Here is a 25,577-nt window from a genome sequence, read left to right as displayed (position 1 = left end):
GGGATTCAGGTACAATGCTTTAGAATTTACATCTTTTGGCCATCTCAAAGGACTCCATCCCACTAATGCTTGAGCACCTCCGGAGAGGTGGAACATTTCCCAACAGCATTCATTCTTTCTGAGCTTATGACAAACCCATCCTCTGGTACCTCCCTAAATCCTAATTTTACTATCCACTCCCACAAAAAACCAAACCTTCTATCTTAAACATGAAACTCTTTCAAATATTCATGGTGCCACCTGTCAGGTCTGTTAAGGGTAGTCTCAGGTTAATTTCTATCCATAAGGCAACTCAGCGTTACAGTACCCAAAGTCTGTCCCTTTGGAAAGGTTCTCATTTGTTTATATCTTTCTCAACAAGCAGCACTGAGAATGTACCTTTTCCAGGCCCCACTCTGCACCTCAGAGTCAAGAGAGCTAGTCAAAGGTGGAAGAGAGCTACCCCAGAAGATACCGTCTGGAACCAGGTGTGCCCTCGGATTGCTTTGAGCATCAAGACGGCAAGGCTCACATCCCTCTGTGAGGTGCAGATGACTGACAGGGAGAAAGTTGTCTTGGTTAATAATACAATCTGCTTGCCTCCTGTAGACACAGCAGTAGCTTACTAATTCGTTAAAAGTGAATTAAGGTTGTTTACTGATGTTTTAAAGTAACTGTCAGAATAAAAAAAAAGTTCACACTAAATGAGACCACTCACCTACTTCAGAGTTGTTGTTTATTTTAAGCTGAGTGCATAAATAATATATTGAGATCCGAAGGGTGATTTCAGGCATTAGAACACGAAGCCTCCTGTTTACTAACTGTCATTGGGCTGAAGAGAATTTAAACAGCTCTGAACCTTTTTGTCTGTGGATGCAAAGCATGAAATTAAATTTCATTTCATAGTTAGCAGAAATCATGATGATGGTGTCTTGTTGTCCTGTCTCCTGCTGATGTGGATCTTTTTTTTTTTTTTTTTTTCTATGTAAGACAGGCCTTGGCAGCAGAATGCTTTTTATGTCTCCTTTCAAACACGACCCCCTTACTCCCCCACAAAATAAGCAGGGACCTGTCTGAACCAGTCAGTCGGCTTTCTCTGGATAGAAAGAGGCATAGCAGAAATATGCTAGCCTGGCTTTCAGGGGCTCAAGTTCTGAGTGTTGGTGGGCCTGTCTGAACTCCCCTCTCCATTAGAAGATTTGGAATAATAGCATCTACTTCCATTGCTTTGTGGGAAGATGATGAGACTCCCATGAGGTCATTGTGCTATGACTTTAAGAGCTCAGTTGTCATAGGTAAGTGACTTGATATCAGCTCCTAAAATTGTGAAGGCTGGATGCTAAAATAAGGCTCCATTTTAAGTGAATTACTTGTACTAGCTCATCATATCTCTGTTCTGTGGCATAGGAGCTGTTAAGATCCAAAATCTTACCGCTCCAAGTTCAAAACACAGGTAAGCCACGTGGCTCATTTCACCTCGTCTGTGGCTAATTCTGAATGTGTCATCAGGGTCCAGACTCTGTGTCCTTCACTGTTACCTCTTGAAGAGGAAGGGCCAGATTTTCCTCTGTAGATTTTGCCTCTTAGTTATGCACAAGGACATGAGACATACGTGATGTCTAAAATCCTGGACTACATTCAGGTTGAGAAAATATAAGGATAGCTTCATCATCAAGGAGAGCTTCCGTTGGGTGGGGATGTAGCAGACTGTATGGATTAATTATGTTTTGTGTGTAAACAGCCTGGTGATTCTTAGCTGAAAAGCTCTAAATGAAAAGACCTATTGTTTGTAATGCTTCCAGAAACAAGAAATTTGATTCACTCCCTGTCCCCTTAAAGTGTGATAGCCTAATCTGGAGTATAAGGGGAGTGTTAGAGGATGAATAGAAATGTATGGAATGTTTAACTTTGCATGACTGCATTTCACTTTTGCTATGGTGATGGAGGCATCACAGAACACCTATTTTTGATGTTTTGATGGCATGCTCCAGGCTTTACAGCCTCATTCATGAACTTTGGGAGATAAATCCTTATTAAGTAAATGAACAGAAATGCATTTGTGTTCACATCACTGAAAACATGCAATTTGTACAATCACTTTTAAAATCTCTATTTACATTATATTTATTGGCATTTCAAAAGAGAAAAAAGAGCCTAAAGCAGTTCATGGAAGAAAATGGTGTGGATTTGTGAACATTTCTCCCCTGAAATAGGTTTAGTTTGTACTGGGGTTAGATTTGGACTGCCAAGAGTGAGGGTCTGGCTTGCTTTATAATTCTGAATGAAGCAGTTCAAAAATAGCATCATTTCTATAATCCAGAAAAATGGATGGACTCCTGAGAAGTAATCAGCTGAGGAAAAGAATAAATTTTGTTCTTCCAAATTGCCCAAATCTCAGCAACTGCCACTTCTCTCTAGCATTTGTTAATACCGTAAAATAATTGCATAATTAAATACACTATGGAATTCCAATAATTGGAAACTTTGTTTTCTCATCACAAAACACAACTTGCTGATGCTGAGAAGCACGCACACAGTATTTTGGAAAGCAGGACCACTCTTCTCCATCATGTCCTCTGCAGTGTTTTGTGTCTCCTCTCCCGGTTCTGAGATGCGTCCCTCACAGGTTATTTTTAGAAAGGTGGAATTAAGCAGGAAGTCCCCGAAGTCTGACCTGCCTGCCTAGGCCATGAGGACTGAGGATTGTTTCTCTGAAAGTCCCCTCGGTGCAATTTACATCCTTCCACGGAGCACAGGTGAAAGGGACCTGAACTTGTGTGTTGTTCAACCCAGCCAGTTCTGCTCCGTGTGGTAGCGGTGAGATAGCTTAGCGGAGCCTCTGTGAGGTCAAATCTGGTATGGCTTCTTTGTGCATGACACTGGAAAAATGTAGCCTTTTCTTTTTCTGTTTTGTTTTTGCTTACCTGTAAGGTGAGACTTAAGATATGCCTAGTGAGGTCTAATTGAGTTAATACATGGAAAGAGCTTAGGAAGTACTCGGAGCATCTTAATAGATTCCACCAATAGATGGTGGCTGTTTTAATTAGGCAATCCAGGGTGAGGCTTTATATTCATGTGAACTAAAGCAAATCCTGGAGGGGAAAAAACAAATAAAGAGAGCTACAGTTCTACCATCCAAGAAATATTTGTTGAATTCTTCACGTACCACTAGCCTAGATGTCAAGGAAACAAAAATAGATAACATCTTGACTTGCAATTGTTCAATCAAATTGGGAAATAGACAGGTAGAAACGCCAGGATATTGATATTGATGATGATGGTGACAAAAATATTATATCAAAATGGCACATAGCAAAGGTATTTTCGATGACAGAAACTGGCCTATACTCTGTACATTGTGGATCTCATACACATACAATTTGCTTCCCTACCATTCAGTTTGGAATTCAGAGAAGTTTAGGGTCACAGAGTAGGTTCCTCTCACAGGGTAGTTACTTAGCACCAAGTGGACTCACGGAGTAAATGACACCAGTAAAATAGGCTTTAAAGGGTCAGGAAGAGTTGCCTCAGTTAGCTTGTGAGTATAGGTATATTTGCTAATGTTGGATTCTATAGGGTGAATTTTAGGTAAGAGTGGTGCATAGGTGAAGGACTATGAAAAAAGACGGCTGTCACCCTGAGGGTCAGAGAAGGGCTTCCTTAGACTTTGAGCCTTCAGTGCTTCAAGTTTCTCACCACAGTCCACATCTGGTTGAATACATTAGCTTCGCTCTTGTTCATGTATCATGGCCTTTACTTGTATACATGTGTGAACTTTCCCCCCTCAAGTTTTATTTTAGAGAGCTTAAAACCTATGGAAGTTGAAAGAATAGCTTGACCCTACCCAGGGATATTTTTAACCCATATCTACCAACCTGCTGATATAACTTTGAACTTTGTCCTAATTCCCAACATTCTACATCTTCCCACCACATTTTAGCTTCCAAACAACCTTGTCCATCTTCTGAGTCCATATTCAAAACATTAAATTTAGCCTCTAAATTCTGTGTTTCCAACTTGTAAATTTTGGAAAGAAAATCAATAGCAATTTTAAAAGAACTTTTCTTAAAATTAAAAAAAAATATGGCTTAAAGCCTATATCTAAAAGCTCATTTTTAGATAGCATACTAACATGCTAAGAATGTGGTCAATATAAGATAACTAAAACTTAAAGGTTATAAGATTTTTCTGGATGCTGTGACATTCTCTTCTACAGAGGAGATTTTTTTAAAGGCAAATTCCCTTAGCCATAGTTCTCATGAGAGCCTCTCAAAAGTAAATGGTAGTCTAATTATTAGTACAGAGATCACTGCTTTCCACAGTAGGAATATTCACTATGAGGGGCAGGTTTTCAAACATCCTACAGGGACTGTGCTGTAAATTGGGGACATAGTCTCAAACTGAAACAATTACACTATCGATTTTGGATAACACTGACTACCTAGTATGAGTCACCCTCCCCCTCTTCTCATAGTCTTGACCAGTAAGGTATCTGTCAAAGACAGTGAGTTCAGTGTTCTCCGCGGAAGGCGGAGGATGTGGTGAAGGGTATGCTGATGGGGTCAGGAAATAGGGAGGGAAACCACAGTCATTCTCTCACGCCCATAAAAGAGCTCTGAGATGATATGCTTCATTTCGAGCATCTCCCTAACAAACAGTTTGCAAGAAAGTGTGCTAAAGTTACAGAAAAACATTTTAGAAATCATGACATTAGCTGGTAGAAGAAGAAATCGGAGATATTCATCCAGCCATGTCGGCTGGCAGTGAGAAGAGAGAGCTGTCAAGTTGAAGGGTGGAAGAGGTTGGAAAAAGCATGAAAAGCAGACATAAGACCTCGAGCCCCGCTGTATCTGGGAGTGTTAAGCAGGGTCAAAAGCCTGTACATCCCCTAAGGCAGTGGTTCTTAAATTGGAATGATTCCTGCCCCTTAACCCGGAGGTTCTGATTCAATAGATCTAGGGAGGGGCTTGGGAGTCAAGGTTTTTAACAGTCACACTGCACCACTCAGAGCAAGCTTGCCCTGCGGTCATGTTTACATCACAGAACATGACAGTATTTGGTGTTGTTAAAGATGACCAGAGTTGTAAAGAAACTGTTAAGTTCAGTCTAGTGTATTGTAAACCTTTTTCAAGATCAGGGAAATTTTAGAATGGTTTACTTCCAAAATACATAGAGTAGGCACAGTTGTCCTGAATAACGGAGGTGGACCAGGTGGCAGAAAACTACAGGATTATGTTAATGCTGGGGTACCAAGTCCAGGAGGAGAAGTGCACATGATAGGGGAAAGGCAGGATGCTGTACCCCACTGGGCGCTGCAGTGAGCTCTTGAGAGAGGGAAGAAATGGTAATGTCAATGAGATAGTCACAGATGTTTGAGTCAGATACCCTTGGTTGGAATCCTGACTTTCTTGGTTACAAGTGGTGGAAATTGCTCTTTAAACCAGGGCTTGCCTCATAGAATCAGAATGAAGACTCAAGTAGGTGATGTATATGCAGTACCGAGTATAGAACTTGCTCAGGAAGTGACTGCATTTACTTGTATGTCTAAATTTTGTGCTAGTGGTGAATGTGCTGTTGGCTCTGGCATTGGTTGAGGCAGAAGAATGGCTCCAATAGATATGCCAAGGAGGGATCACAGTGTAAAACCCTGAGGTAAAGGCTGACACAGTCTTATGCTTAGTTTACTGTTTCAAAAAGTACTGTCCATTTTGGGGGCTGGTCTAGATGGCACAAACCTTTTGCAAATGTTAGTTAGTTTAACCCAAATGGTGACTATGAAATAGGTATTATTTATTTAATAAAACATAAAACTGAGGCACAGAAAACTTAAGTTGCCCAACACCGCAAAGCTTAGGAGGGGCAGAGCTGGCATTCAAACATGTGGCATCTAGTCTCCTAATTGCTTTGCTATGCTGTTTTATTAATAATGAGACTATTCACACTAAGAGAAGATCACAGCATAGAAAAAACTCATGGTCTTATTGACATTGGTGCCTACAACAATGGTAAAGTTTTACAAGTAATTTTTTTTTTTTTTTTTTTTTTTACAAAGTAACTTGAATTAATGAGCCATATGAGATGAAGAATGGAGGAAGGCAATCAGAGATGATGAAAGTCCTATGGGTGGTCCCCAGATGAACTGCCTGGGATGTTCTGAGCAGTGAATGATAGCGGCAGGGATAGATTGCAGATCTCAGGGGACCTGGTATGTTGTGTCCTCTAACTTGCTGCCTTGCATAACAGCAATAAATTCTCTAACTTTGGAGGCAGAGGAAGTAGGTTCACACTGGCTAGAAACTTAGGGAAGGGCCTTGTAGTTTGAGGGAAGTTCAGTTTCATTCCCCATTTGCCACCAGGAAGCCACAGAAACCCCCCCATGGCCTTGCCAAACTGCAGAGACCTGGGAGACTAGATCTTCTTTCCTCTTCTTCCCTACTCTCTCTCCCTTCTTCCTTCTTTTTTTCCTTCTTCTTTCTTATTTTAACCAATTCCCCATCTTTTTTATTGCATATGAAGACAGATTCTAAAGAGACTTTTAGTCAAGATTTGGAATGTTTAACACAACTCAATAGGAAAAGAGTTTAACCCCCACATACCCCATGTCATTTTAATTTACTTTATCTAGGAAGGCACCTGTGTCCACCCTGAGTCTCTCCTTCAGCTGTGGTCAGAAAACCTCAAAGCCTAGATAATCTTAAACCAATCTTTGCTTAGGCTTTTATATTTGCAGCAGATTTTCCACTTTTAACAACCTGATTGAGGCAAATATTAAAGTGGGGTTTTGTTCCCTGAGCAAATGAGCACAGGTGTCAGTTCATAAAATTGCAGGCAGCCATCATGGAAACATCCCCCAGTGTGGGCAAGGAGTGGTAGGAAACCCTGCAGCTCCCCAACTGGAGTGGGGGTGCCCATCCCTCAGTTCTCCTTCTACAGTGCTGTGTCTCTGTAATGCTAGGCTCTCTCTCCTTCTATCCCTCTCCCCTCTCTCTCTTTAACACACACACACACACACACACACACACACACACACACACACACACCAGTCCTCCTCTTTATCTAATTTTGCGCATTTCCTCTGTCCAGGGTTGAAGAAAAGGGCTATCATCTCTTCTCCCTCAGCTCCTACCTTCTCGTGTTCTGGTGGGAAAAGGGTATGCACTCCACAACGGACTGTTGCCCTTTGAACGATAGGTGATGTCAACAATTCAGTAATTCTCAGTTCAAATTATGTTTGAAAAATGTTTATTGAGAGCCTACTCTGGGTTAAGATCTTTCCGCTTGCTGAGGATGGGGAAACTGAGGCTCAGGTAGGTGACAAGATTTACCTTAGGTTGCAAACTCTTGGCTCTGTGCAGTTTAAGTGAGAATAGCTGTGTGTGCAGGCTCTGCTTTCTGTTGTCTTATAGTAGTTTCCCAGGCCTTACAAACACCTGGGAGTAAGTTTCATTCCATGCTTAACTGGCGATTCCTTAAAACTGACTCTCCAGCGTCTTCATCATCCACCCACAAGGAGGTAGACCATTCCTCCCTGTCTTCATGAGCCAAGGTTCAAAAGCTTTCAGGGATGCCTGCAAAAATGACACCAAAGAACCTCTGTCCATGCCCCAAATGTTGCTCCTCAGATTAAAATAGTGTTCACAGTAACTAGAAAGTGGAATTGGTTAAACCTTGTTTTAGATTGTTTTAACCTGGTTTTAGATGGTTTTTGGACAGTGACTGTATGAGTTTTCTTTTTCCCCCTTAGACTTAATACAGGCTAAAGGGTAAAAAGGAAGTAACAGTGAGACTTCAGAGCTGTTTTTCTTTCCTGTATGTTCATAGTGGTTATTTATATCTGCAAGTTTCCATTGGGATTTAGTTCAGGATATAGACTTGGCAGGGTGGCTTCTGCACTTTGCGGTGACATTTGACAGACTGCAGGCGAAGCAGGATGGATTTCTAATATCTGGATGGATGGATCTGGGGGCCAAGTGTTGGGATTGGACTGTATTATGAAATGGATTTATTGATGCTAATCTAAAAGCAGCCCCTTGCTTGTCAATATGCAATCTGTATCAATAACTTTTGATAAATTAGGGCTTCGACCTTTTGCTTTGTTTGTTTTTATCAACTCCACTTTGGCAATAACAATAAAAGACTCCAGGTGGTGTATTGTGAACGGCTTATTGCGCTCTTCATGAGCGTGACTGACCCCAGGGCTCAGTGCTATGATCTTACACACGCTATCCACACCCAGAAGTGTGGGTTGCTGTGCCTGACTTCCTTCCCAGAATTAGATATTCCCCCATTCAGTTGCAATTCAATATCAGCCTGCTGCATTAACCTTGAGATGCTGTGCCTGTGATGTACGTAGCATCTTCATTTTCCAGATGAAGAAATTAAGACCCAGTGAGGTCCGATGAGCTGCCCAGGGCCACACAGTAAATCTTGAATACAGCTGGGTTCAAGACAGAGGTGCCATGGTTCTTATGCGAGGGCATGAAATTTTCTTCCTCTGTGATTACAGAGAGAAAACAGTTGGCAAAATGCACAATACCTTCTTCCCAAGTGTAGTGAGGTGGACATCTTTCTCTCAGAGCCATTTGCAGGGCAAGTCTATGGGTTTTGGAAGAATTAGAGGGTGTCATTGAGTTTGGGTAGAGAATGCTGTCACAGACCAAGGTTGAAGATTTTCTTTGTCCCTGTTGATGCCTGCCTCCTGGTACGGTTCTTATCATGCCCTAGGTATCTTCTGTAGGAGACAGCTCTGTGACCAGCCAGATATATGTTGGGAAGAATTGGGGAGTTAGGTGATCTTCTCCCTAAAGAACTTATTGATTTAATTGTTGCAAATGTTGAATGTCAATCTTTTTCTTCTAGACTCCCCCATTTGTAGTCTGGTTAGGCCCCACAACTCCATCCCAAGGACCACAGCCACCAACACAACCACGGTGAGCAATTGTACCTGCTAAGGCAGCGTACTGTATTCACTTATTCCACTCAGCCTGTTAACTACCTGAAATAAGGTTCACAACACTATCCTAGGCTGGCAATCTATGCTTTTGGTCCAGGCATGGTTCCAAGTAGATAGCAGATCTCTTTGATGTAAGTTATGTTACTTGTTTGGCTTTTAAGCATCTTCAGGAATTTTAAATTAAAGTTTCTTTACTGCCATCATAGTGGTAAGATGGAATAGAAAATGAAAGGGGTAATTATCTACTGAAATACAGGGAAGCGTTTCATAAACCAAAATGCTTGGAAAGCAAGCTGAATTTTACTAGAGTAGTGCAAACTTGAAAAAAAAAATGGCTTTTCCTGAAAATTTATTCTGATGTATGTTCATGCTCATACTTTTTTTTGTCTTATTATACATTATCTATTGTAAATCAAGTTGTCTTTTGTAAGGCCTGCTTGGTTATCATTCTGAACAGGTATTTTGTTTTATTATTATATATTTTGTGAGTTGAGGTGACAGAGAGCATTAGCCAAGTAGGTGTCTTCAGCAAGAAAACAGTTACATTAGGACTTTTTGTTTGTTTTCACACACAGTTGGCTTATAAACCCATTTTTCATACTCTCACTATGGCCTTCACATTGGAGAAGGAAAACCTTCTGCCCCAATGTAAATATGTCTTCCTAGGCTTCATTTGCTGTGACCCTAACCCCCAAAGTCCTTTGCTAATGACATTGGAGAAGTGAGATCTTTAGAAGATAGGTCATGAGAACTCTGCCTCTATGGATAAATCAGTTTGTGAATTAATAAGTTATCAACACAATAGCTTTGTTATAAAGGTAACTCTTTCCAGCATGCTTGCTGTCCCACCACTAAGCTTTGTATCAACTTGGAACTCTGCAAAAATGTCTCTACCAGTAAGAAGGTTTTCATAAGACTCAGTCCCTCAACCATGGACTTCCCAGCTTCCAGAACTATGAATATTCTTTAATAAGTTATTAAGTCTGACATTCCATTGTAGAAACAGAAAAGGAAGCAAGCAAACAAAACAAAACAAAAATCCAAACCCAAATCCATATTATCCAAGACTCAAGAATAGGGAAGGGAACATAATGCATTTGATACATGCTTGCTTAGAGTGTGTGAGGCTCTGGATGTGATCACCAACATTACAATCACAACCACAACAGCAGCAGCAACAGCAGCAGTAGCAGTAGCAGTAGCAGCAGCAGCAGCAGCAGCAGCAGCAGCAGCAGCAGCAGCCGCCGCCGAAACAACAATGCCCCGAAATAAACCAGAAGCAGAAGAAAGCCAGTTTCGCCTGGAAATATGGTTAGAGCTGTATTTCCTCAGAGATCCTGACCTGACTATGTTGGAGCAGCAGCTAGGAATCTTTGTTAAACACCTCGGACTTCTCTAACATTGCCTTGGCAAGCATAGTAAGGTCTTTATTTCTTTTCAAAGTTGTTCTAAAGTTAGCATGGAAAGTAAGGGCTTCAAACACAGGAATCAGCGGGTTTGCTCCATTCATTTCACCTCCCTACCACTGTCCTCCTGTCCACCCTGTGCCCATCCTGTGAATTCCCTCATTCCTTCCAGACAATCTGTCTTGCTTCCATGTCATGAGTATTTACTAATGAGTTATTTATTTCTTTCCTTAAGTGCCCTTTCTGTCCTCTTATAAATCCCTTTCTATTTTCATGTTCTCCATACGCATACATTTAAATGTAAATTCTGCATATGGGAACAATGTGATGTTTCTTTCTCTGAGTCTGGCTTATTTTGCTTAATATAATGACATCCAGTTGTATCCATTTTTCTTTTTCCCCTGCAAACATCATGGTTTTGTTCTTACTCATGGTCAAATAAAACCTCGTTGAGTGTGTGTGCCACATTTCTTCATTCCTTCATCTGTTGGTAGATATTTGGCTGTCCCAATTTCTTGGCTGTTGTGGGTAGTGCAGCTAGGATATTTATTTCTAACAAATACGCATTCCGTGGTCTAACACACTGAGAATCAGTGTCTGAGGCAAATAAATTGTCCCAAGCAGGCTTCCGTACTTTGGAACGTGGCTCCGTGTGTTGCTTAATGGTAGCTTTTGGCCAATGGCCAGCTACTCCCACACTCTCATGGGAAATGTAGGCTGTCTTATCCCAAACCGAAGTTCACAAACATTCATTGATAATATTCCCTGTTGAGCCCAAGATGTGCATGAGAGACAGTATAGCACAGAGCACAGTGAATCATATTACCACGCAAGCAGGTCTTTTTTTTTTTTTTAAATCATGGGATAATGTATTTCATGCAAAACATACTTATTTGATTAATATCAAATTAAAGGAAATCTGTGAGGAAAGACCCAGTAACAGCAGCAAATTATCACATTAAAGTTATTCATTTCGCAATTTGTATGCCATGCAAACATGCACCCTTTAGAATCTTCAGTTGTCCCTGTCAGTTGGAGAATTTTCTTTACCTTCAAAACAACATCACTGTGACTGAGCATGTGCCTGTGTGAGCATGTGTCCATGCAAACAGCTTCTGGATACATAGCCACATACAAACCATGAACTTACTATCAAACAACAAATTAGCAACAATTTCATTAAGCATAATTCAAGTCCAAGTATCCAAAAAGGCACATAATTATAAAATTATATGTAAAACTTGAGGAAAAGAGGACAGCCCTTTCTTTCTCCGTGTTCAATTCCACATTCCTCCAGTGTCCGGCAGCTGTTTTTTTGAGCTGCCAAGCTGGGTTGTGACTCGGGCCAAATCTTTTCAGAGGGAATGGTCTACACAAGCTGGCAGGCTGTCAAACTGTGTGTGGTCCTCGTACTAGCAAATGAGTAAATCAGAGTTATAAGTTGCAAATGTGCCTCAAATTAACTTCTGCATAGCAGGGAATGTGCTTGGCATAAATTTAAAGTCCAGCTTAGAGGCAGCCCTCTCTCCCAGCAGCTGAATGGAGGGGGATGATGGGATATTAAGGCCTAGTGGGTCTTGGAGCCTCTCTGGGGCATGAACTCAGTGTACTGTGCTTGAAATGTCACATTCCAAGGGCTCCTGGAATTACCAGGCTCAGTGTCATGTCACACTGTGGGCTCCGTTCACATGATGCAAGTCCTTGCTTATCTGACCAGGTCTAAAATAAGACACTCGGATGCTTTATTTATGAGCTCTGGGCCACCCAGGCCCATGATGTAAGTGACCTGGGGTACACAGCGTTTGATCACTTCAGTTCCCATTAACTACCTGTTTCTAAACGGGGAAAGGCATTTTCCCAGCACATAGCGTTATTCATGAAGACACAAAGCGGCCCCTTGTGCTGTCACTGCACTGATTTCCATGTAACGTGACTCCGCTGTTGAATGCTGTGGATTGCCAGTTTCTAATCTTAGTTTTCTCCTCCCCTCCATTCCATTTTTTCCTCACTTTTTTCTTTCCCCTTCTCTTTCTTCCCATTCCTGTCACTTCTGGTATCTCTTTCCTTTCCATTCTTCAGTAGGAATGTTTCCGATTTTAGACACTGATGAGCATGTGACTGTACATTAAGAAGTTATTAAAAGAGAGAAAACAAGGGAATTCATAAGTTGTGAGGAAGCTCAGTTGAAAGAAGTTTTAGACTTCTCTTTTGTCTCTCTCTCTGTGTGTGTGTGTATGAGAGAGAGTGAGCGAGAGCATGTGCAGGACAATCTCAGTTGTCACCCTTGAGGTGCAGTACACCTTGAAGTTTGAGACAGGGTCTCTTATTGGCCTAGAATTTATTTAAGTATGCTAGGCTGGCTGGCCAGTGAGGTCCAGGAATCTACCTGTTTCTACTTCCGCAGTGCTGGGGTAACAAGCTCAGGGTGCCTGGTGTTATTTCTGTGGGTTCTCAAAGACAACTTCTTCCTTCACAGACTGGTCACCCCAGGCTTCACTGCGTCCATTTTCAACACAGAAGGTCATGGTAAATGGCAGGAAACTAATGTTGTAGATCACGGTGAAATGGTCTCACATGGAATGATTGACCTTCTTGGAAGTTTTTCATTGTGTGGGTTCCCTTGCAGATTGCAGGATGTTTTTGAAGAAGGGCACCCCTGGCCTCCACCTACCAGCCTCTATTTATTTATGGCAACTGAAAATGTCCCTAGACATTCCTAAGTGCTTCCTGGGAGCAAGATTACTGATTTAGTTTGACAACTTGCTAGGATTTGCTAATAAGAATTCTCACCGACTCTCACAGAGACGGTGAAGTTGTGTTTTTCAGGGTTTGAGCATAACAAGAGGAAATCTGGGTTTGAAACCTGGCTCCAATGCCTTGTGGCTATGTGACTATGACCTGTTCAGCTTATCTAAGCCTCTAATTCTTCACTTATCATATAATATAGAGACACATAACTGCCAAGGTCACTGAAACACAGTAAACTAATACATGCAATGAAAATAGCACAGGAAAGGCACAGAAAATTGATGCTCTGGCTCTCAGACCCATCGTATGAAACATCAGCCACGTGGAGCATGAAGGGCAGCACTATGGTCCTTCCAACCGTGCAGCCTAGTTCTGGGTTTCTCCCTTTGTCCTTCTACTTCACTTCCATTGCCCAACCAGTCTTATGTTCCAGAAACAAATTCAAAGTTATGAGACTCACAGAATGGAAAGAGAGATGCTGAGGAATAGGACTGTTTCCTGGCAGGACTTTCCCACCAAGAAGCCCCACAAAGAGTCATGGGAAGTACAAGCATATAGGGAGACTGAAGTGGCAGGGACCGGCTCCACTACTAATCTGAGTGCCTTTCCTCAGTCACCAGAGCCAGATCCACCTCATTCCCTCAGTTTACAAGGAGAGATCGCTTTCCTTTCTTTAGCAGCAAGGGTGACAAATGCTGTTGCTCTCTGTTTTCCCAGGAAACAGCTGAGGAAACCGTAAGAAATGATTCCGTGTGACTAGAACAGTTCTCTGACTGGCTCTTCAAAGTCCGAGGCTCTGACATCATGGCTTCAGTGTTCACAGAGCCTTTTCAGACTGCAACCTGTCAGCAATTAAGATAACTGTGGCAAAGTCCCATTCTCCCTACTTACCCTAACACTTTCCCTTCTAATGAAGGCTGTGGAAATCTAAGCCATTTCTGCAGCCATTTTTGTCCTATGTTGTGCCTCTTTCTGCTTGCACCGTGGAGCATGGGGTGAGAAGGAAGAGTACAGAACATGTTCACTGGTTGAACTGTTTCTGGATTCATTTTTCTGCATCTGCGGTCTTCTTTTATGATTCTGGAGATGGAGGACTCACTGCTTATTCCTTAGCCACCCAGTCTACATGTAAGTGACATGGAAACTGTCCTGGTACCTCGATCCACCATCCTACTTTAAGAAGAGGGTACTAGCAACCCACCGTGTGGAGATCCAGTATGAGTAAGATATAGCTTCTGCCTTGAGAGGATATGGTGCGAAGTCCTGCTAAACCATTCATTTATTCACTTAGCGCGCATTCATGTGATGCTCTGAGGAACCAGAGACCTTGATAGGTACTGGACATGCAGTGGCACAAGAAAGTCATTCTGCTCCTGTGCAGGTCAGTTCAGTGGGAGGGAAAGGCTATCAGAACTTGTCTAGGATAAGTGAGGAAAAGAAGCTTGTTCTGAGAGTACAATTTTGGACTCTGACTTTGCCTGGGTAAACAAAGTGGAGATAGGGCAAGGGTGTGCAAGATGTGTGGGCATTAAAGAGGTTGTAAGATTAAAGAGAGGCCACTAACCCAACTGGAATGTAAGTATGGTGACAGAAGCAAGCATGAGGAAGTGTCTAAGAGAAAGCCAACTGATCTCAGAGGCATTTCAACATCCTTTAGGTTATAAACATTGAAGAGTACCAAGGCTGACAGAGCAGACTCCACTAGTGATATCACAGCAGGCTTCCTGGAGATAGCATGTGAATTCTTGGAGAAGAGAAAGGGAAGAAAGAATAGCGTCCCCACATTAGGTGTGAAGAACAGTGTTCAGGAGGGGAACAGTAACTACAGTCAGAGGCAGGCCTAGAGACTGCAGAACCTTCCAGAACACACCTAGTGTTCCTTCCTACGCTGAAAATCAGGACCAACGGCATAGTGAGCATCGGCATACAGGAAGCAGGTTGGGCATCATGAGGCTTGGTGGGCAGCTGTCCAGAGATGTGGGCTTGTAGATGTTCTCTTCAGGAGAGCAAGGTCCTCAGCTGATGATTTGGAACCGCTCCTGCACTACTGTGTGGAGGTATCAGGAATCCAACGCCAAGGAGAAGGGAGTCAACCGGAGTTAGAGTTGGGGGTGTTACGTGCTGTAGACACATAGGCGGTTGCTTCCCTATACCTTGGCACACGCTGGGTTACATTACGTTTCTATGTTGTACAAAATGCAACTTGGAGACAAACTTTACAAGGACACAAAATGCTGCAATATCATACCACTTATACAAGCAAGAGCGAGTTCTCCTTGTTTTTACCTAGTCTTCAGAATGGTACATGCACCTGTTTATTTTCTCTGTTAAAAGTTGGGTATTAATTATAAGATCCTGTTTTGTCCTTTCCTCAGACATCTGAATGTTTGCAGATACACAGGCATCACACCTGGATTCTGGCTTGAAGTTCTGCCTCTTTCTCCAGATGTTTGGTGTCCGATTGAGAAAACTCAGGAATCTTTGAGAACAGCTACATCATAAAACTGGTTGCTTAATAGGGCCTGAGCCTCACATTGGAGGGGCTTAAGAAAGTAGAACACACACACACACACACACACACACACACACACACACACACACACACGGTGATAAAATAACCACGTAAATTAGGGGTCCAAAAGAGAATTGAAAAATTTTCAAAAGGGATTGTAAAATAGTTTATTTGAGCTTTTGAGGACTATTTTTTTCTAGGTGAATATTTATATAATTCTGGTCATGGTGAGGTTGGGTAGAATACAATTATGCCTGTGGAGGAGGAGGGTCCAAATAAATTAAAGTTGATCATTTATCTAGGCTGACAAAGAGCCAACGATCTTGTTGCCTGAGTCTATCTCCCTCCCCTGCCACCAGTAGCATTTTTTAGTTGTCAAAGTATATTTTAGGCCTTTTGATGTGCTCATTGTGATGTTTTGTGAAAGAATGGTTCACAATGAGCTTGGTCAACCATTTAAATACACAAGTTATAGACAGATTACGGAAAAGTCCATTCATGTTATAAACTCCGTAGCAGAAAGCAAATGCATAACAGACTACTTTGTCCACTTTCAGCTGATGTAAACTGTCCTGGACATTCCTCCAGGGTAGGTGTCTTGGCTAAATCCCCTTTCTACCCCTCAGCAGAGGGAACCCTTAAACTCCCGGGAGTCTTCATGTTCAGATGTGAGAAGGGTGAGACTCTTTACAGGCTGTAACCTTACCTTGGGGTTCCATGAGGCTATCCCAGTAGATGGTGAGGTCTTTTACCCTCTGCCTTGTGCCCACTTCTTTGTATTCTTACTGGGGACTGAGGCTCACTCAAAAGCCCTCCACCCCATCCATACCCCAAGGCTGACCATGCACATCATAGTTGCATCTCTCTGTCAGCACCGCCTCCCTTTGAACTACTGTCAAGGCAAAATTGCTTTATTTCCTAATTCTGATGATATTAGCAAATACATGTAATGGGAAATAAAATTAATCAGTTTGTGCTTGTGAAATTGCCTCCTGTTTACCTCAGCCTTGTAGCGATTTCCCCCCCTCCTACAGGGGTTATTTTAATTAACAGCGTGAATTTTTGGTAGTTTAATTTATTTTATGATTGTGCAAAAATACTCCTTTGTAAGGGTTTATATATAACTAGCCAGCTAATTAGCAGTAATATTTTAACAACAGCTGTAGAAGCAGGGAGTCCCATGAAACATAGCTTCTCCCTTCAGACCTCCACGATATTTATTGGTGCCTTTTCTTATCAGTCCTGGCTGAAGGCAACAGAGGAGGGTAGTGGGCGCATCAGATAATTAAAAGAGAAGTAAGCATTCTGGTTCCCCTCCCACCTGACATGCACAGCCTCCAAAGGACTCTGCGCCTCCAAGCTTCTGATTTAGGACTTCGTCTTCTTCTTCTTCAGAGTTCTGTTATGTGTTCCTTCTGGGGCTCTGTATAAGATACACCTATCCAGAAAATTATAAGGAGTCTTTTAAAGGCATTAACTTGGGCTAACAATGGTCGCTGGTATTTATTCTACATTTCCTGCCTATGGGAAGCACATTAACACGCAGTTAATTTAACATACTTGATTTCAAGGATTACAGCTAGGGGAGAGCTGTGTGGGGTATGTGTGGGGAAGAGATGGGATGACACAGAGAATAAAGACAAGGTGGAGGAAAAGGAGGGAGTGAGACAAAAGGGAAAGAGAGGGAGGCACACAGAGAAGCACTCATTTGTAGGCGACACACCCTGGCAGCTTGCTCTATTCCAACCTTGCATATTCTCTCTTGATCACACGCTTATTGTGTCACTTTGAGGTTCAAGAGAGAAGGCTCCCCATAGATACTTCCAGTTCCAGTGAAAACTCAGCGCGCCTCCCCCCCCCCCCGCCATGCTTTAGCTGAAGGCACACCAGCCATAAGCTGTGGAGCTCAGTATGAATTCTGCCCATATACGATCCTCTCCCTACACACGTAGGTTTAGGTTCTAATTCCTGAAGAAGTCTACAGATCCTTAGTAATCTGGGAGGGTACACAGTCTTGATTGGGTCTGATGACCTTAACCCTGTTTTATAGAGAGGGACACCAAGGGCTAGAAATGCTAAGTGGATCATGATGCCACACTGAAGTCAGCGGTGAGGAGGTGGCTGAGCTATGCCCCACCCATAGATGTCCGTGGCTCTTTTCTTACTGCATGCTTGTGGAGCCTCTCCCTATTTTCCAAGAGAGGCCAGATCATTTTTCCAATGCGTGATCAAGTACTTCAGTTTGCTTGTTGTACTGTCTCAGTTTTCTTTCTTCACAGTACCCTCAGCCTTCCAACCAGGAACAGTGGGGTTTCAGTTTCTTGAGAGCAGGATCTCTGTCATTTTGGCTTTTCTTCATGCCTGATCCACAAAAATGCTCAATTAGGTATTACCAGGTGCGTAAAAAAGAAAGAAAGAAACCAACAAAACCCCCAAACCAAACCAAAACAAAAAACCAGAAAACATAGCAAGCCTAACCTGATTTTCCAAAGCAAACTTTATTTTTTGTAAATTTCTAATTAATACTTGGTGTTCAAGCTATCAGTTTAATGGTTATATCTAAAAATACCACATATGCTCTGGTTTTATGGTACCCGAAACACAGAAAATGGCTCAGATGTCACCATTTTCCCTCCAACTTTAATACCATGTAGAGAAAATATTGCATAACATTTTCCAGGGAGTGCTTAAATTAAAAAAAAAAAATGCAGTAGAGGAGAGCTGGGGATGTGGCTCAGTCAGTAAAATGCTTAGCCATATGAACTAGGATTTGAGTTTGGATCTCCCCCACCCATGTGGAATGCTAAATGCGTCAGAATTTACCGATAATCCTAGAGTTGGGGAGGTGGAGACAAGAGGAGGGCTGCGGTCTGATGACCATCAGCCTAGCTGAATCCACGAGCTTCAGGCTCAGTCAGAGATCGTTCAAAAATTAAGGCAGAAAAGCAACTTAGAAAGACACTTGATGGTTGGTCTTTGCTCTCTACACATATGTAGAGGTACCGCTCAGAACACATGCACACAGACAGCGCTATACATTACACACACACACACAGCATAGACATACAAATACAATGAGTCAAGTCTCACCCACCCACATAGGAATGCTCATGTTTATGTGTATATGCACATGTGCAGACAATGTTGCCTTGATGTGATTTCGTGGTGGCAAAGTGTTCAGTTGGGGGTTAGAGAGAGACTTCCCAATAAGTGGATGCCTGCTTGTTCATGGGCACTCCAGCGACTACAAAGTAGCGTACCCTTGTGAACCATTCTACATTCATACCCTGTGTGAGTACCTGACAGAGCTGTCCTCTAGTGTATGGCTGAGGCAAGGCCATGTGATTTCATCTGGCCCTTATGCTAACCTGCATGACTAGGTGCTGTTCCTATCTCAATTTGGCCGCTGAGGGGCTGTCAGAGAAGTTAATGACCTTGCAGCAAGTTCCCAAAGTGATCAATGACAGAACCAGGATCTAAATCCCGATAACCTATGCTTTATTCATCACAAAAACAGGCAATGGAGCTCCTAGAAGTGTCTGCACATAGGTAGAGAAGAGCTGAGCGTGGAGATAGCTCTCAGTGTTACGGAGAACCTGGAGCAGCTGGAGGTGATACTTTGCCGGACATGGAATCTTGGCTCTGCCTCTTACTGTCTCTAAGGACGTGTGACAGTTCTTTCACAATCTAACTTCTGTGTGTCAGTTTCCTCATCTGTTAAGTGGGATAGATGGGATGTAGGAGTGGATGTCCCATGACTGGTGGCTTCGATGGTCATGATAGGTAATTGAACTTCATTTAACCTAATTTGTGTCTGAGCGTTCAGACATAAACAATTCATATACATAGATGAGTTTCCTCCAAATGCCACCTCAGTGAATGGGCCCTGAATGAGGACTGGAAATTTGGCTGAGAAAAAAAGGACCATAGAAACATATAAGAAATAAAGTAGGCCTTGATACCTAAAGGCTGTGACTCAATACTTTTTATTCTTTTTCTCCATTAAGCAACGTAACACAACTACTATGAAAAACAGAGAGGAAGTGCCATTTCTTTAACAATCTTGAAGAAAAAAAATCCAAAGCTGGATCACTTTTGATGGGGAAATAATAAGATGTTAGATAATTCTCAGGGTCTCAGTGGAAGAAAACAATAATTATATTTCGTATTTTATTAGAATAATAGGTTCCCAGCTAAGTGCACAGATCTAATAAAATGTAATACAAAGCTACAATGGACTTCATGAATTGGAAATGGGGTGCATTTAAATGTTTTTGGCATCTGCCACCTGGCTCCCCAATAAGATTTCTAATTTTCTGATAAGCATATGCATGCCTCTTGAATTTAGCTCTATTGAGGGGCCAAAGCCTATTTCCAGTGCTCATGTTAATTCCTTGCTGGCATTGCCAGGCCCACTTTTTCATGTCAAACCCTTTTGCCATTTAAGAGCAGTGAGAGCACAGGGAGAGATTTTTGTGACTTTTAAAGGGACTTGAACATATAATTAGATGTACAGGACCCAAAAATGGTGAGTCCTCTTGGGCCTATTTACGTGTCTCTGAGGCACTTAAATGTGTGTCATTTGCACACATTTAAAGGACACCATGTCTGCAAACAGAACAGAGAAGGTGAGCGCATGTGTGTAAGAGCTACAGCCCTGTGGAGAAGTGATGCCACTGGGACCTGCGTGTCCACTTTAAACCACAGAGTCCTTCCCTCAGGGCAGGGCACAGGTGTCTCTCGAGGTCACTGTTCTCGTGGTCAGTGAAGTGAGACATTGGAGAGATGAGGCTCTCACTTTTCTGCATGTGATCTCAGCCCGTGCAGAGGCGTCTCCATTGAGAGATGTTCCACTGAACCCACCCCAGAACATTTCCATGTATGACTTGGGGTACCACCCTCTTTATAAAGTAAGGAGAAGGGGAGCTGTTGCTTGTGGGCTTGACTTCATCTCGGGTCCTGTGACATGATTATCTCAATGGCATATGTCCCCAGTGGGATCATGAAGCAGCCCCAAGGAAGAGCTGCCTTTACAGAGATCTTGCTCATGCCACCTAATGATCCACGCAGTACTGGGTGTGTGCAGTACATAGGTACAGCCCAAGAGTCTAGAACTCTGGCAGGAATGCTTCAAGCACGCGGTAGGCTTTTCCAGACTATTGGCTCACCAGTAACAACAGATCACAGCCAGGAGGAGTTCATCCCTTAGGCTCACAAGAAGCATTTGGCCATTGGTAGTAATCTAACTGCCAGTAGTGAAAGTTTGCTACATTTAATATGTGTGGTTACAATATGAGAGGATGCACAGCTCTAAGAACATGCAACATTCCTACCAAGTCTCCCACCCCCATGGCTCTCTCTGCTCTCCTTTGGGGCTTTGGCAAAAGCAGTACAACCGAGCTGACTCACCTGCTCAGATCACTTCCTTATCAGCCTGGATGAGTTTACCTTGCCTTTGCCCCCAGTCTCATTTAATTAGATATAAGCCTACCTCAAAGTCAATTTAAGTCTGTTTCTTAACATTGACCGCAGTTTCTCTTTTGGCTAACTCTTTGCCTTTCCCTGTGATTGAGACAGTAGGGGTTGATAATTCATTTTGTTCCGCCATTATTGATTTGGTGGCTCTGATCCAAAATTTTAAAATTTCTCTCTAGGTTGTTCTTGCCCTTGTTTTTTTTTTTTTTTTTTTTTTAACAAAGGCATGGCATAAAATGAAGGGTGTGGGTCAGAAATAAAAACACAAGTGCGACTTTAGGGTACAAGGGTCCACCTTCCTTTGTGATAGAGGCTTATTGTTAATTACAGAGATTTCCAAGGGCAATACACTTCTCAAGGCCGTGCCTGGGGGGGAAAATCCTTCTTACAAATACTTTCTCAACTGAGAATGGATTCGAAAGACCATTGTCTGCCCAAGCTCAGAAATTATTCCCTCATAAAGGCCTTGTGTAAAGGTTTGCAAGATACCTTTATGTGGAAGATAAACTATATTAAGGGCCCAAGAGCTCCTGCTCACCACATTTTTACTGAAGTCTTCCTTTCTTGATTCTTATAAATGTCAGTTCTTTAAAGTCACTGTCTCCCTTGGATTAAGGATTCTGACCCCAGAAGGAGAAGTTTCTTTTTAATTCTGGGTGAACTGGTGGCTGTTAAATGACCAGCAAAGGTTTTTCATGCTGGATCATTACTAAAATGAGATTATTACTGGTCTCTTTTTTGTGTGTGTTAAAAAAGTCTTCCTAAAACGAGCCTCGTGGAAACTCCAGAACCAAAGACTTGTGTTGTGGACTCTTGTAGAGACTAAGTCATCTCCCTGAGCCCTCTACAATTCTGATGCTTTATTTTCATGCTGCAAACAGTCCTGACAAGTGAGTATGTGGGGCTTGTAGCTGTGGATCAGTGGGAAGAGTGTTTGCCTAGGTACACAAAGCCCTAGGTTAGATCCCCAACACTACATAAACCGAATATGGTGTCACACACCGGAATCCAGACACTCTAGAGGGTGCAGAAAGATCAGAAGTTCAAGGCAACATAGAGTTTGAAGACAGCCTGAGATACACGAGACCCTGCCTAAAGAACAACACTAAGTAAGAACCACAAAAAGTAAAAATTATCTTTTTCAGTTTGTTTAATTTTTCCCCCAATTAATATGGTAAACTGAGCACATGACCATGAAGATCTTTCACCAGATTCCGTGAAGGGGCAATGGGAAGGAATACAATTGCATTATTTCGTCCAACACCCCTTCCTTCTGTGTGAGGTGGATTCCTGGATTTGACACACAACGGTGCGAATGTGTATTTAATCTTTTCTTTTCCCCTTCAACTTTTTTTTTTTGCTTGCTCTCTTGACCTTTATTTCTTTTTTTTAATTTTTATTTTTTTTTCTTATTAGTTACATTTTATTAACTCACAATCCCAGCTGTATCCCGCTCGCTCCCTCATTCCCTCCTAATCCCACCCTCCCTCCCTCATCTCCACCCGCCCCTTTCCAAATCCACTGATGGGGGGAACATCCTCCCCATTCACCAAAGGTGGAGCCAGTGACACTGCCTTTTGTTTTGAGAAAGCTGGTAGTAGATGCCTTCCAGAGACATCACAGAGAGGCAGCTGTATTCTTCTCTCTCCTCCCAAATAATTTAATACTCTTGGTCTTTATAGATACATAACAGGGACTGTGAGTTCATCACTGGCTTAGAGATCCACTCAGCCTTGACCTCATGCCTGTAATGAATTCAATTTCTAATACTAGACCATCCCAGACCTGAAAAGTGTGATTCTTGAAGTCCCACAGAAAATCCAAAGGCAAAGCCACCTCCCGAGGACTTTTTAGCTCCTCCCTCTCAGCCAATGAGACACATTAGAAACAGGTTGTTCATAAGCTCCGTTTACCTGCAGCTGTCAGAGTGTCCAGCCAAACTCGGGGAAAACTAACTGCTTTAGCATTCTGGCTTCATGCAGCAGGATCTGAAGCTACCCATCTTTCTTTAATTTCCATAGGCCCTCTAGATTGTTAATTACAAAGAGGCTAATAATGTAGTGTGAGCTCTCCCACTCTGGATGCTCACAGCATGCCTCTCCTTCTCACTCTCCAGTATTGTGTTGTTCTCCCCCCAATCCTGTCAGACTAAGATTTAAATCCTTAACCTGACATTCATTGTGTTCGTGTATCAGCTTTTTCTGTCTTTCTGAATTATGTGCCCAATAAAGTTCTCATTTCTGTCATAGGTCAGGACTTGGTCTTTTATAAATTTTTAGGCTGCGGCCATTTAAATTCTGTTTTTGATTTTATCCTGCCTTTTCAAATTATTTGCCTTGTAAGCACTTTCACTTTTTGGCCTTTAGCTCTGGCTTCTTAGGCTATTAATTTTTTTTTTAACCTATGTGACCATTGAAACACATTTGTAGAAAATCTCATTGATAATTAGGTAGGCCTAGTCTTAAGAGAAATGTTTGGAAGGACTTCAATCTGTGTGTGTGTGTGTGTGTGTGTGTGTGTGTGTGTGTGTGCACGCATCTGAATCTCCTAAGGTTTATTCAATGCAGGAATCTTCAATTAACAGAGTCTTCATGATCCATGCATTTCTTTAATCTTTGGTGTCATTCCAATATAGTACTATTTTAGTTTCCATTAAATCTAGTTGAGGGAGAAGGAAAAGAAAAGAAAGATACAAAACCACATCTTTTTGTAGTAGTGTTGGGGATCAAGTCAATAATATTAGTCAAGTCTTGTACCAGCCCCTTTGACTGCTTTTTGTTTTAAATTGTTTCAAGGTTGCCCACTGGCTGTCCATGAACTCAGTGTGCAGTATAGACTGTTCCTGAGCTCATGATCCTCCTGCCACAGGCTGTTGAGCAGCTGGGCTTATAGGCCTTCACTACCAGATCCATCAGAGAGAAGCAACTCTTCAGTATCATGTCTATTTTGAAAGTCTTACAATATATAAACAATCCAAAATATCACCACATTTGCTTGGTTATTGGGTATGTCACTTAAATATTTTGTCTCTTTGTGTTCAGTTGGAAGGAAAAAAATTCTTACTATCTCATGACATTTGTTAAAACCTCTCAGTGAGATGTTCTTAACCGAGACACATTGATTTTGCTTTTTTTTTTTTGTTCAGAGAAAGGGACCTGCAGCACTGGGGGAGAGGTAGGTAATGCTGAGTGTCCATGATCAAGGCTTTGGGCATCTTTCCTGGATATTCTAGTGGTTACTGGACATCCAGAATCAACTCTGCCTGCCCTACAATCCCCTCTACTAAGTGCCCCCCCCCACCTTCCTGACTTTGACTCCTGTTTTAAGGATTTGGTTTCTGCCAGCTAAGTCAGTAAATATAACTGTACAAATCTCTTAGAAGCTACTGATCAGAGAAACATTTTCATTTTAACAGGCTCTTTTATTATTTTTTCCTTTTCTCTTTTTCTGAGACAGGATTTTTATCTCACTCAGACTGGACTGAAATTCAAAGTACAGCTGAGGGTAGACTGGAACTTCTGATCCTTTTGCTTCATCCCACCAAGTGCTACGATTATAGATATGTATCACCACAGTCAGCTTTTAACAGACTCTTTCTATGGTCAATGCTCTAAGAGAAAAAGATAGTACCCATTGTAAATATTTCATTTGCTACTGTAAATGTCCCCTGATCAGGCTGGGCTGACAGCCAGCTTCTTTGTACCAGCAGAAGAAACTAGACCAATTCTACTAAAACAATAATGGCATGTCTTAGCAATTTAAAAAAAATCTATTTATGTATTATGTATATATCTATTTCTGGGTGGGCAGTTTATTGATCTCAGCAGCTGTTGAATTTTTATATGCCATTTATGATTGTTCATGTGATATAGTGAAATAGTCAAGGCAAATTTGATCAGTGTTTCTTTAAAAGGTCAAGTACTTCTGTACAGCGATAGCCTGAATACATTCCAGGATGTTCCCTTCTAGTCCTGAGGGAGTTGGGTAGGTATATGTGAATAATTGAGTCTTAGATGGGAGGCTGGCATCACGGGGAGAGAGGTGTTTGGGCAGTTCTGGTTCTGTATCATAGTGAGACAGAGCTGAGATCTCTTGGAGAAGGGACAATCCAATTCCACAGGGTCAATTCACCCGTGCAGAGTGCAGCGTGATTCCCGTCCAGGATATCTGCCCATCCGCTCCCCTTCTCTCAGCAGCAGCATCTGATAATGATAGCAGTTGGTCAGCTGCAGCCTAATTCAGTCATGTCACAAGCTGAACTGCCTGGTAATTTCATTGTCACACTGAAAGACAGATTGAGACATATTTCAAAAAAGTGTTTCCTGGTGACCTGGAAGGTTATACATTTGAAGGAGGCTGCAGAAATGGAGACAGTGTATATACCATTTTGTGTGAATTTGAAAAGTTTTTTTTTTTTTCTCATAAGTTGAAGGGAAAAATAAGGGGGAAAAAAAAGACCAGATGCAGGGATATTTTCTTGCTAGGATAGTTGCCACTTTTTTTT

General features: G+C 42.1%; 1 protein-coding gene across 1 annotated transcript in view; it reads left to right on the top strand.

Annotated features, from left to right (window-relative positions):
- The window catches only part of Ppargc1a (PPARG coactivator 1 alpha), a 449,244-nt gene that overhangs the window by 915 nt on the left and 422,752 nt on the right, over window positions 1-25,577 (top strand). The window lies entirely within an intron of this gene.

This window comes from Psammomys obesus, unplaced genomic scaffold (genome assembly GCF_907164565.1).
Source record: "Psammomys obesus unplaced genomic scaffold, mPsaObe1.curated_primary_1811, whole genome shotgun sequence".
NCBI lineage: Eukaryota > Metazoa > Chordata > Mammalia > Rodentia > Muridae > Psammomys > Psammomys obesus.
The sequence above is the reverse complement of the archived record's forward strand: the minus strand, read 5'-3'. Positions and strand labels throughout refer to the sequence as shown.